Genomic DNA, 14,452 nt, shown 5'->3' with positions numbered 1-14,452 from the left:
GCCTTGAGCTCCCCAGCTTCCTGCTCGTACCTCTGTTGGGCATTGAGGTACTGGTACACTGTCCATCTCTACTGGTGGGCATAGTTGAGGGCTAAACTGGAGAGAACCTTCACAAGGCCTCTGCCTGATGGTCTATTTTGGAGAGCATCTGGCCCAATGTCTGCATTTTTCTTGCTTATGGCATCAAAATCTAACATTTCCAGCCCCTCGGCATAGTTAGGATTTGCATCGTTGCTGAGGTCAGTGATCAATGTTTCCGTGGGGGAAGGTCCACTGATTAGAGGGGGAATGGGTGTAAACCCATCTGATGGATTGCTCATTGTTATGATTATCAATTATTTCAATTTACGTCTCTCTTTAAATAAACACTGTCTTTGGCAGGAGGAAAACCAATCTTCGAGGAACCAAAGATGTCCAAAACAGCAAGACGACACCTCTGCTCTCAGTGTGGAAAGAGTTTTAACCAGTTAGGAAGCCTGAAAGCTCATGAGCGAATACACACAGGAGAGAAGCCTTACCACTGCTCCCAGTGTGGAACTAGGTTTACCAGATTAGGAAGCCTGAAAAGACATGAGAGGATACACACAGGAGCGAGGCCACACCATTGCGGCCAGTGTGGAAAGCGTTTTAATAAGTTAGGAAACATGAAATCTCACGAGCGAATACACACAGGGGAGAAGCCTTATCACTGCTCCCATTGTGGAAAAAGTTTTAGAGAGTCAGGAAACCTGAACGCTCATAAGCGAATACATACAGGGGAGAAGCCTTACCGCTGCTCCCACTGTGGAAAGTGTTTTAACCATTCAGGAAAGCTGAAAGAACACATGAGACTGCACACAGGGGAGAACCCTTGCAAATGCTCAGACTGTGGGAAGACATATTACTCATCACGGTCACTTAAACGTCATGTGAGAATCCACACGGGAGAATAATTACTTCTCGTGTGTATATTGATATTTCACATCACGTTGACTTAAAATTCTTCAGAGAACATACACAGTGGTCCCGTTGTCTCATATTGTTGCCTGAGAATGTGTTTACCTTTTGAAACCATATGAAATTGAATTGTACAAAGTATACAAAGTATACCAAAATATAAACAACAATTTCAACGATTTACAGTTAATTTTAGTCAGTCATTGTAAAGGAATAAATTAGGGCCTAATCTATGGACTTTACATTTACATGCCACACCTGTCAGGTGGATTAATTATCTTGGCAAAGGAGAAATGATCGCTAACAGGAATGTTAACAAATTTGTGCACAATATTTTTGAGAAATAAGCTTCTTTGCTTATGGAAAAATTCTGGGGTCTTTTATTTCAGTTCATGAAACATGGGACCAACACTTTACATGTTGTGTTTTATATATTTTTTTAGCAACATCTACCCCAAAATGATTTTTACTTTACACAAAATATCATGACATTTGTGATAGTCAAAATGTACAAAATCTGTGAACGTCTAAATAAAAGAAATTGACGCAGCGGGCGTTGTCATGGAAATTCATGTATACTGAGAGAGACTTTGTAATTTCTTCAAACAATCATTTTTTAGTTAATATTGATTAATTATTGAAATTCTTGAGTATGTTGCCGAGAGCTTAACCTTGAATGAAAAACAGAGCTCTTATAAATGCTTAGTCAGGGCTGGTTCCACCCCTCCCATGTTGATCAGGGGGCATCACAAGCCATCCTGGGTTCATCCTGTGGTCATCTGCACCTGGTGTTGTTTAACCCCTCAACCCGGCTGTAGATTTTTATCAGTAAGTAATGAATCAATTGTCAGCTCAAGCTCCAGAGGCCCAACTCAGTCCCATAGACACAGATGAGAGAGTACCCATCAAAGCTATTCAATGGCTAAACAGTATTACAAGGTGCACCTGTGTAATGATCATGCAGTTTAATCAGCTTGATATGCCACACCTGTCAGGTTGATGGATTATCTTGGCAGAGAATAAATGTTAACTAACATGGATGTAAAAAATTCTGCAGTCTTTTGTTTCAGCTCATGAAACATCCAACACTTTACATGTTGCGTTTATAATTTGTTTATTGTAGTTACTATCAGTTTTAGGAAAATCTTTCCAAATATTTCACCTTATTTTTTACTTTACGCAAAATATGACATCAGCGATAGTCAAAATGTTGAAAACCTGTCAACGTCTACATAAGAAATCGGTCCATTTAAACAGCAGGTGTCGATCCCTTTCGACAACGGAGAGATGTTACTGATCTGCTTTGTGTCTGAGTCAAAAACTTGGTTTTTACATATCACACAAAATTACTTCTTTAGTTATTTTATGTTTAACTTCTTGCGTCGAGCAATCCCGTATCCGGGAGCGTAATCATAGCCTCAAGCTCATTACCATAACGCAACGTTAACTATTCATGAAAATCGCAAATGAAATGAAATAAATATATTGGCTCACAAGCTTAGCCTTTTGTTAACAACACTGTCATCTCAGATTTTCAAAATGTGCTTTTCAACCATAGCTACACAAGCAGTTGTGTAAGAGTATTGATAGCTAGCATAGCATTAAGCCTAGCATTCAGCAGGCAACATTTTCACAAAAACAAGAAAAGCATTCAAATAAAATCATTTACCTTTGAAGAACTTCGGATGTTTTCAATGAGGAGACTCAGTTAGATAGCAAATGTTCAGTTTTTCCAAAAAGATTACTTGTGTTAGAGAAATCGCTCCATTTTGTTCATCACATATTGGCTAAGAAAACCCCCCGAAAATTCAGTCATTACAACGCCAAACTTTTTCCAAATGAACTCCATAATATTGACAGAAACATGGCAAACATTGTTTAGAATCAATCCTCAAGGTGTTTTTCACATATCTATTCGATGATAAATCACTCGTGGCAGTTTGGTGTCTCCTCTGAACCAAATGGAAAAATGCACGCAGCTGGAGTTTACGCAATAATTTTGACGGAGGACACCAAGCGGGCACCTGGTAAATGTCTCTTATGGTCAATCTTCCAATGATATGCCTACAAATACGTCACAATGCTGCAGACACCTTGGGGAAACGTCAGAAAGTGTAGGCTCATTCCTGGCGCATTCACAGCCATATAAGCGCCCCCTATATCGAAGAAGTTAAGGAAGTGTGTAGGTCGCATTCTGTATCATACAGCTATGAAAGTTATATATTTAGAACCACCTGCTCGATTGGAATCTGTGTCTTCAGTGTCCTAGAACTGTTTAGTTTTTTGTGTTCTGACTTGTAAAACAGGATGACTAAAATAAGTAGTGTAAACATATCAGTAATTACCAGGAAGCTCTACATTTGTTTTAAAATCATACTAAGATTGTTAAAACTGGCCTCGGGTTATTGAGAGATCTGATTCGGATTTACTCTCGTAGCACTGTTGTTTTATCGTGTGGAGGTTTCATTTGGGTCTCTATTTTTTTTTAAACACTGTCTTTGGCAGGAGAAAGACCAGACTCAGAGGAACCAGAGCCAGGGACGCCCAAACCAGCAAGAAGACACCAGTGTTCCCAGTGTGGAAAGGGTTTTAATGATTTGGGGAAGCTGGAACGACACCAGAGAATACACAGAGGGGAGAAGCCTTACCAGTGTTCCCAGTGTGGGAAGAGTTTTAGCCAGGCAGGCAACATGAAAATACACGAGAGAATACACACAGGGGAGAAACCTTACCACTGCTCTCAGTGTGGCAAGTGTTTTATCCTGTTAGGGGCCTTGAAGCAACATGAAATAATACACACTGGGGAGAAGCCTTACCACTGCTCCAAGTGTGGGAAGAGTTTTAATCGGTTACACTCCCTCAAATATCATGAGCGTATACACACAGGGCAGAAACCTTACCACTGCTCCCAGTGTGGAAAGACTTTTAACCATTTAGGGGAATTCAAAAATCATGAGAGAATACACACAGGAGAGAGACCTTACCACTGCTCTCAGTGTGGCAAGTGTTTTAACCTAATAAGGTCCCTGAAACATCACGAGAGAATACACACAGGGGAGAAGCCTTACCACTGCTCCCAGTGTGGGAAGAGTTTTAACCAGTTAGGGAGCCTGAAAAGACACGAGAATACACACAGCGGAGAAGCCTTACCACTGCTCCCAGTGTGGAAAGTGCTTCAACCAGTCAGGGGATCTGAAAAAACATGAGAGAAAACACACAGGGGTGTTGCCAGTGTGAAAAAAGTTTTAAACAGAAAAGTTTATTGGAAAAAAAATGAGAGAAAATACACACAGGGTAGAAGTTTTACAAATGCTCAGGCTGTGGGAAGACATATTTCTCATCACAGTCACTTAAAAGTCACGTGAGAATCCACACAGGACAGAATAATTACTTCTCCCAGTGTGTGAATATTGATATTTAACCTCACATTGACTTAATTATTCTGGTGTGTAAATTTATATTTTACATCACATTGACTTAAAATTAATCAGAGAACATACACAGTGCTCCAATTGTCTTATATTGTTGATTGAGAATGTGTTTACCTGTTGCCCACTGATGATTTAATGACATGAAAATGTTCACAGTGTCTGTAATGCAAAATGTTAATAGTTTGTGTGTCCACATAACTGAGTATGTGACTAACCTTGTGAAACTGGACTTTTTAATGAATTTATTTGCAAATTATGGTGGAAAATAAGTATTTAGTTGAAGTGTACCTATGATGAAAATTACAGGCCTCTCATCTTTTTAAGTGGGAGAACTTGCACAATTGGTGGCTGACTAAATACAGAGACGTTTGCCAGGAGTAGCCACTCGGAATGACGATCCGGTGTAAAGGTTCAGAGCTTGCGGTAGGAATCTGGAGATGTGGTAAAGCAGTACGATATGCTCTGTGTTGATGTCGCACTGTGCAGACTGGCAGGTATTGACCGAGCTGAAGCTGGCTGGTGTCCAACTTAGCCACTGGTCGCGGTCTTCACCGTTAACTGACTAGTAGCTAGTTAGCTGGCAAGCTCCTGACGGGTGTTCTGGTTCTAAAGTATAAAAATAGCAGATCCGTACCACATTGGGTGAGGCGGGTTGCAGGAAAGTATATTCAGTCCGTAGATGGAAAGTGAGATTAAAATATATATACGAAAAGAAAACAATATTTTAAATGATATTTACATGGGACAAAACACACGTCCGACTGCTGCGCCATCTTGGAATGTGTCGACACTATCGACAACTGGGAGATGTTACTGATGTGCTTTGTCTGTCTCCAATGTAATAATGAAACTTCCACACAAAATTACTTCTTTAGTTATTTTATGTTTAAGGAAGTGTGTAGGTCGCATTCTGTATCATACAGCTATGAAAGTGATATATTTAGAACCACCTGCTGATTGGAATCCAGTGACGTCTGTGTCTTGTGTCATAGAAATGTCTAGTTCTTTGTGTTCTGAATTCTAAAACAGAAAGAATAATAAGTAATGTAAACACATTATCAGTAATTACCAGGAAGCTCTACAATATCATTTGTTTTAAATTATGAAATGTTTGAATATTGGCCTCAGGTTATTGAGGGATGTGATTTGAATTAAACCTCAGCAAGGCAGTTTTTTCATGTGGAGATTTCATTCTGGTCTCTCTTAAAATGAACACTGTCTTTTGCAGGAGGAAAACCAATCTTGGAGGAACCAAAGCCGTCCAAACCAGCAAGACGACACCACTGCTCCCATTGTGGAAAAAAGTTTTAACCAGTTAGTTAGCTTGAAAAGACATGAGAGGGTACACATAGGAGCGAAGCCACACCATTGCTCCCAGTGTGGAAAGAGTTTTAAGCGGTTAGACACCCTCAAAGCTCATGAGCGAATACACACAGGGGAGATGCCACGCCATTGCGCTCAGTGTGGAAAGAGTTTTACCCAATTAGGAAGCCTGAAAGAACACATGAGACTGCACACAGGGGAGAAGCTTTACCACTGCTCCCAGTGTGCAAAGCGTTTTACCCATTTAGCAAACCTGAAAGAACACAAGGCTGCACACAGGTGAGAAGCATTACAAATGCGTAGGCTGTGGGAAGACACATTACTCATCACAGTCACTTAACATCATGTGTGAATCCACACAGGGGAGAATTATTACTTCTCCTAGTGTGTAATTGATATTTAACTTCACATTGACTTAAAATTCATCAGAGAACATACACAGTGCTCCCATTGTCTTATATTGTTGACTGATAATGATTTCCTGTTTTTACCATATGATATGTGTGTTTATCTGGGTGTCCTCCAGCACTACAGATAATCAAGTTATAATTGGATGCGATGCATTTGCTCCATTGTTTACATTTGCATTGTTGGCCCACTGATGATTTAATGACATGAAACTGTTCAGACTGTAATGGAACATTTTAATCATACGTGTCCACATAACTGTTTATGACTAACCTTGTGAAACTGTCCTATTATAATCTCCTGTTCCTGGGACTATCATCCTGTGTTGCAAACCAGCTGCATCTCCGCCTTTGTATGAATAAAGTCCCTCCCAGGAACAGGAAACTATAAAGATATGTTCTCATCACTCAATGCTTCAGAATTCAGACTGTCTACACTGCGCTGTGTAACTGTTATTCTCTCTGAGCTCAGGAATAAAGAGACTTGGTTTGACTTGGACTCCAGCAGATCCTTATTTTATAATATCCACCACAACTCTCCCACGGATTGCTGTTTATCATTGTCTCAATGAAGACTTCTTTGTTTTACTTTCCTGGGGTCATTTACAAGCCTCCCACTGGTTGAATAAACTTTGTTTCCACGTCATTTCAACAAAACAAATCCACGATGTTTGATTAATGTGGAAAACTGATTGGATTTGTTTAAAGCCATGAACATCAGGTATTTTTTATTTTTCACTGAACTTGCAACCTAAATCCAATGACAGGTGACATTTCATGTTGAATTCACTTTAGTTGAGGACTCAAAGAAATGTAAATAGAAACTAGACGTTCAAGTGACGTCTGTGCCCAGTGGGCTGGTTTGAATACGGGGCAGGTGTTGGATCAATATCCACCTTCGTTGTTAAGTTTCCATGCAATTTGCGACAGATTTCCATGTGAGTATTCTAGAACCTGCATAAAACATACACATTTTCAAAACAACGTTTGCTGTTAAATTCTCATGTACCGAATGAAAAATACAAGTTAAATGGGTTTCCATCGCATTTTCAACTCTACTGATGGTTTTAAAAACTGTTGCGTGAAATAGAAAACGTGTTCTTGTCCCGTGGACTGTAGTCAGCAGCTCTAAGATGTGATGGTTATTATATAAATATTTGCACATAAAGGAGTTCCCACCTCCATTTCTCACTTATACATGTTTACTGACACATGAAGACCCCACCATGTCATACGAACTAACAAATTGTCTGCCTGCATTTATAGAATTGGAAAGGCATATCCTGTTTCCGTCAGCCCGGTCATTACCTTTGAAATGGTTGGATCAATATCCACCTTCATGATATGGATGAAGCCTGATTTGGAATGTCTGAGTAGTTCTATCTGATGTCATAATACACTTTCTGATAGTCAAGTGATATTTAGAATGTCTGAGTAGTTCTATCTGATGTCATAATACACTCCTCTGATAATCAAGTGATATTTCCATGTGATGCATATGCTCCATTATTTCCATTTGACGTCAGGAAGAAAATGGGCTGATGGCTGGTGGTGCTACTCTACAGGTAAGGCTGTCCAATATGAATGTTCAATACACACAATAGGTTGATCGGTAGCCAGTTAGCTTGCTGCTACGTCTTTGTCCACACAGTAGCTAGCTATCAACAAAGTAAAAATCTCCTCCAGGCCTTGTGGTGGCAGCAGTGTACAACAACCACTGTTTACCGGAGCTTCCTGATAAGAAAAAAATGAGGCTGTATTTTGCTTGATTAACCAAATGTTATGTGTGTAAAGTCATACCTTATAAAAAACTCACAACATATGTGATGGAAACAGGTTTTCAGAAGACTGAGGTCAGTTTTCCTTTAACTTTTTACCTGGGCTTTGCTCCTTTCATATCTATTTTGATCCTGACAAACTCCCCAGTCCCTGCCGGTGACAAGCATACCCATAACATGATGCTGCCACCAAAATACTTGTTGTGTGGTTAATGTGTGGTCTATCTCCAGGTCATCAGACTGTTAAATAGTCAGCTCAAGCCGGCCTCCTCACAGTACACTGTCCTGAACTTTAGTCACTGTTACTAGCTGTCAACCACCCAGTACTCCACCCTGTATTACATTTACATTTAAGTCATTTAGCAGACGCTCTTATCCAGAGCGACTTACAAATTGGTGAATTCACCTTCTGACATCAGTGGAACAGCCACTTTACAATAGTGCATCTAAATAATTTAAGGGGGGTGAGAAGGATTGCTTTATCCTATCCTAGGTATTCCTTGAAGAGGTGGGGTTTCAGGTGTCTCCGGAAGGTGGTGATTGACTCCGCTGTCCTGGCGTCGTGAGGGAGTTTGTTCCACCATTGGGGGCCAGAGCAGCGAACAGTTTTGACTGGGCTGAGCGGGAACTTTACTTCCTCAGTGGTAGGGAGGCGAGCAGGCCAGAGGTGGATGAACGCAGTGCCCTTGTTTGGGTGTAGGGCCTGATCAGAGCCTGGAGGTACTGCGGTGCCGTTCCCCTCACAGCTCCGTAGGCAAGCACCATGGTCTTGTAGCGGATGCGAGCTTCAACTGGAAGCCAGTGGAGAGAGCGGAGGAGCGGGGTGACGTGAGAGAACTTGGGAAGGTTGAACACCAGACGGGCTGCGGCGTTCTGGATGAGTTGTAGGGGTTTAATGGCACAGGCAGGGAGCCCAGCCAACAGCGAGTTGCAGTAATCCAGACGGGAGATGACAAGTGCCTGGATTAGGACCTGCGCCGCTTCCTGTGTGAGGCAGGGTCGTACTCTGCGGATGTTGTAGAGCATGAACCTACAGGAACGGGCCACCGCCTTGATGTTAGTTGAGAACGACAGGGTGTTGTCCAGGATCACGCCAAGGTTCTTAGCGCTCTGGGAGGAGGACACAATGGAGTTGTCAACCGTGATGGCGAGATCATGGAACGGGCAGTCCTTCCCTGGGAGGAAGAGCAGCTCCGTCTTGCCGAGGTTCAGCTTGAGGTGGTGATCCGTCATCCACACTGATATGTCTGCCAGACATGCAGAGATGCGATTCGCCACCTGGTCATCAGAAGGGGGAAAGGAGAAGATTAATTGTGTGTCGTCTGCATAGCAATGATAGGAGAGACCATGTGAGGTTATGACAGAGCCAAGTGACTTGGTGTATAGCGAGAATAGGAGAGGGCCTAGAACAGAGCCCTGGGGGACACCAGTGGTGAGAGCGCGTGGCGAGGAGACAGATTCTCGCCACGCCACCTGGTAGGAGCGACCTGTCAGGTAGGACGCAATCCAAGCGTGGGCCGCACCGGAGATGCCCAACTCGGAGAGGGTGGAGAGGAGGATCTGATGGTTCACAGTGTCGAAGGCAGCCGATAGGTCTAGAAGGATGAGAGCAGAGGAGAGAGAGTTAGCTTTAGCAGTGCGGAGCGCCTCCGTGATACAGAGAAGAGCAGTCTCAGTTGAATGACTAGTCTTGAAACCTGACTGATTTGGATCAAGAAGGTCATTCTGAGAGAGATAGCGGGAGAGCTGGCCAAGGACGGCACGTTCAAGAGTTTTGGAGAGAAAAGAAAGAAGGGATACTGGTCTGTAGTTGTTGACATCGGAGGGATCGAGTGTAGGTTTTTTCAGAAGGGGTGCAACTCTCGCTCTCTTGAAGACGGAAGGGACGTAGCCAGCGGTCAGGGATGAGTTGATGAGCGAGGTGAGGTAAGGGAGAAGGTCTCCGGAAATGGTCTGGAGAAGAGAGGAGGGGATAGGTTCAAGCGGGCAGGTTGTTGGGCGGCCGGCCGTCACAAGAAGCGAGATTTCATCTGGAGAAAGAGGGGAGAAAGAGGTCAGAGCACAGGGTAGGGCAGTGTGATCAGAACCAGCGGTGTCGTTTGACTTAGCACCTTTTATATTCATATATGGTCCATAATGTCTAGACACACCATCATATACACTGTAAACAAACTGTATGTAATTATATTCCAGACTCTGACATTGTAAACCAACTGTATATATTTATATCTATATATATATTTATATTCACATAACGTAATACAATGTTAGAGTCACATAACATAACACAATGTCAGAGTCACATAACATAACACAATGTCAGAGTCACATAACATAACACAATGTCAGAGTCACATAACATAATACAATGTCAGAGTCAGAGTCACATAACATAATACAATGTCAGAGTCAGAGTCACATAACATAATACAATGTCAGAGTCAGAGTCACATTACATAATACAATATCAGAGTCAGAGTCACATTACATAATACAATGTCAGAGTCAGAGTCACACAATACAATGTCAGAGTCACATAACACAATACAATGTCAGAGTCACATTACATAACACAATGTCAGAGTCACATAACATAATACAGAGTCAGAGTCACATAACACAATGTCAGAGTCACATAACACAATGTCAGAGTCAGAGTCACATAACACAATACAATGTCAGAGTCACATAACATAATACAATGTCAGAGTCACATAACATAATACAATGTCAGAGTCACATAATACAATGTCAGAGTCACATAACACAATGTCAGAGTCACATAACATAATACAATGTCAGAGTCACATAACATAACACAATGTCAGAGTCACATAACATAACACAATGTCAGAGTCACATAACATAATACAATGTCAGAGTCACATAACATAATACAATGTCAGAGTCACTGTCACGCCTTGGTCATTGTATTTTGTGTTTTCGTTATATATTTGGTCAGGCCAGGGTGTGACATGGGTTTATATATTGTATTTTCGTATTGGGGTTTGTAGTTTTGGGATTGCGGCTGAGTAGGGGTGTTGTTTAGGTTTGGCTGCCTGAGGCGGTTCTCAATCAGAGTCAGGTGATTCTCGTTGTCTCTGATTGGGAACCGTATTTAGGTAGCCTGGGTTTCACTTTGTATTTCGTGGGTGATTGTTCCTGTCTCTGTGTTAGTGTTCACCAGACAGGCTGTATAGGTTTTTCACGTTCCGTTTGTTGTTTTTGTTATTCCATGTATCGTCATTTGTTCTATTAAAAACATGAGTAACCAACACGCTGCATTTCGGTCCGACTCTCTTTCGACAAACGAAGAACGCCGTTACAGAATCACCCACCACACACGGACCGAGCAGCGTGTTAACAGGCAGCTGGAGCAGCGAAGGGAGGACGTTATGGACAGCAGAGGATTGGAGTATACGACGTGGGAAGAAATAGACAGGTGGGCGGCCGACCCAGAGAGAGTGCCGGAGCCCGCCTGGGATTCGCTGGAGCAGTGCGAAGAGGGCTATAGGAGAATGGAGTCGAAAAGAAAGACACGGCGGCGCAGAGCGAAACCCGAAGATCAGCCCCAAAAATTTCTTTGTGGGGGCTCAGAGGGAGAGTGGCTGAGTCAGGAGACAGACCTGAGCCAACTCTCCCTGTTTATCGTGAGGAGCCAAGGAGGAGACCAGAACCGGTGTTGGAGGTGAGCGAAGCAGAGACTGTGAAGGACTTAATGGGGAAATTGGAGGAGAGAGTAATGAGGGAGTTGCTAGTTTGGTGCTTTAGGTATAAGATTCGTCCGACGGAGCGTGTCGGGGATTTAATGGCACCTGGGTCAGTGCTCCATACTAGTCCTGAGGTGCGTGTTAGTCGGCTGGTGAAAAATGTGCCAGCCTCACGCACTAGGCCTCCTGTGTACCTACCTAGCCTTGCACGTCCTGTGCCAGTCCTGCTCTCAGGCTCTCCAGTACACCTTCACGGTCCAGTCCATCCTGTGCCACCCTCACACACCAGTCCTCCGATGGTAGCTCCCCGCACCAGGCTTCCTGTGCGTGTCCTCGATCCAGTACCACCAGTTGTAGTATCACGCACCAGGCCTTCAGTGCGCCTCGCCTGTTCAGCGCAGCCAGCGCTTTCTCCCTCTCCTGCGCTGTCGGAGTCTCCCGCCTGTTCAGCGTTTCTAGAGCCTTCCTCTACAGCGCTGCCGGAGCCTCCTGCCTGTTTGGAGCAGCCTGAGCTGTCAGTCTGCTTGGAGCAGCTAGAGCTGTCAGTCTGCATGGAGCAGCTAGAGCTGCCAGTCTGCATGGAGCAGCTAGAGCTGCCAGTCTGCATGGAGCAGCCAGAGCTGTCAGTCTGCATGGAGCAGCTAGAGCTGCCAGTCTGCATGGAGCAGCCAGAGTTGCCAGTCTGCATGGGGCAGCTAGAGCTGCCAGTCTGCATGGGGCAGCCAGAGCTGTCAGTCTGCTTGGAGCAGCCAGAGTTGCCAGTCTGCATGGAGTTGCCAGTCTGCATGGAGTTGCCAGTCTGCATGGAGTTGCCAGTCTGCAAGGAGCTGCCAGTCTGCAAGGAGCTGCCAGTCTGCAAGGAGCTGCCAGTCTGCAAGAAGCCGCCAGAGCTGTCAATCTGCATGGAGCAGCCAGAGCCGCCAGTCTGCATGGAGCAGCCAGAGCCGCCAGTCAGCATGGAGCAGCCAGAGCCGCCAGTCAGCATGGAGCAGCCAGAGCCGCCAGTCAGCATGGAGCAGCCAGAGCCGTCAGTCAGCATGAAGCAGCCAGAGCCGTCAGTCTGCCAGACTCTTCCAGATCTGCCAGTCAGCCAGACTCTTCCAGATCTGCCAGTCAGCCAGACTCTTCCAGATCTGCCAGTCAGCCAGATCCGCCAGTCAGCCAGGATCCGCCAGTCAGCCAGGATCCACCAGTCAGCCAGGATCCGCCAGTCAGCCAGGATCTGCCAGATCTGATAGTCAGCCAGGATCCGCCAGTCAGCCAGGATCTGCCGGAACCACCAGCAAGCCAGGATCTGGTAGATCCATCAACCTGCCTGAGCTTCCTCTCACTCCCGAGCTTCCTCTCACTCCCGAGCTTTCTCTCACTCCCGAGCTTTCTCTCACTCCCGAGCTTTCTCTCACTCCCGATCTGCCTCAGTCCCGAGCTGTCCTTCAGTCCCGATCTGCTCCTCAGTCCAGTGGGGTTCTGGGTGAGGACTATTCGGCCATGGTCGGCGGCGAGGGTGGATCATCCCAGGACGCGAAGGGGAGGAGCTATGACATTTATGGAGTGGGGTCCACGTCCCGAGCCGGAACCGCCACCATGGACAGACGCCCACCCGGACCCGCCCTATGGTTTTGAGGTGCGTCCGGGAGTCCACACCTTAGGTGGGGAGTTCTGTCACGCCTTGGTCATTGTATTTTTTGTTTTTGTTATATATTTGGTCAGGCCAGGGTGTGACATGGGTTTATATATTGTATTTTCGTATTGGGGTTTGTAGTTTTGGGATTGCGGCTGAGTAGGGGTGTTGTTTAGGTTTGGCTGCCTGAGGCGGTTCTCAATCAGAGTCAGGTGATTCTCGTAGCCTGGGTTTCACTTTGTATTTCGTGGGTGATTGTTCCTGTCTCTGTGTTAGTGTTCAACAGACAGGCTGTATAGGTTTTTCACGTTCCGTTTGTTGTTTTTGTTATTCCATGTATCGTCATTTGTTCTATTAAAAACATGAGTAACCAACACGCTGCATTTCGGTCCGACTCTCTTTCGACAAGCGAAGAACGCCGTTACAGTCACATAACATAATACAATGTCAGAGTCACATAACATAATACAATGTCAGAGTCACATAACATAATACAATGTCAGAGTCAGAGTCACATAACACAATGTCAGAGTCACATAACACAATGTCAGAGTCACATAATACAATGTCAGAGTCACATAACATAATACAATGTCAGAGTCAGAGTCACATAACACAATGTCAGAGTCACATAACACAACACAATGTCAGAGTCACATAACACAATACAATGTCAGAGTCACATAACATAATACAATGTCAGAGTCACATAACATAATACAATGTCAGAGTCACATAACATAACACAATGTCAGAGTCACATAACATAATACAATGTCAGAGTCACATAACACAATACAATGTCAGAGTCAGAGTCACATAACACAATGCAATGTCAGAGTCAGAGTCACATAACATAATACAATGTCAGAGTCACATAACATAATACAATGTCAGAGTCAGAGTCACATAACACAATGTCAGAGTCACATAACATAATACAATGTCAGAGTCAGAGTCACATAACACAATGTCAGAGTCAGAGTCAAATAACATAACACAATGTCAGAGTCACATAACATAATACAATGTCAGAGTCAGAGTCACATAACACAATGTCAGAGTCACATAACATAATACAATGTCAGAGTCACATAACACAATGTCAGAGTCACATAACACAATGTCAGAGTCACATAACATAATACAATGTCAGAGTCAGAGTCACATAACACAATGTCAGAGTCACATAACATAATACAATGTCAGAGTCAGATTGTTGTTAGAATGTTATATAATGTTATAT

General features: G+C 43.8%; 1 protein-coding gene and 1 pseudogene across 1 annotated transcript in view; one reads left to right on the top strand and one right to left on the bottom strand.

The window, feature by feature from the left end:
• The window catches only part of LOC135532479 (zinc finger protein 436-like), a 781,678-nt gene that overhangs the window by 52,341 nt on the left and 714,885 nt on the right, over positions 1 to 14,452 (bottom strand). The window lies entirely within an intron of this gene.
• Positions 1 to 14,452, top strand: part of LOC135525310 (zinc finger protein 850-like) — a 138,484-nt pseudogene that overhangs the window by 9,782 nt on the left and 114,250 nt on the right.

This window comes from Oncorhynchus masou, chromosome 5, assembly GCF_036934945.1.
Source record: "Oncorhynchus masou masou isolate Uvic2021 chromosome 5, UVic_Omas_1.1, whole genome shotgun sequence".
Classification (NCBI taxonomy): Eukaryota; Metazoa; Chordata; class Actinopteri; order Salmoniformes; family Salmonidae; genus Oncorhynchus; species Oncorhynchus masou.
The sequence above is the reverse complement of the archived record's forward strand: the minus strand, read 5'-3'. Positions and strand labels throughout refer to the sequence as shown.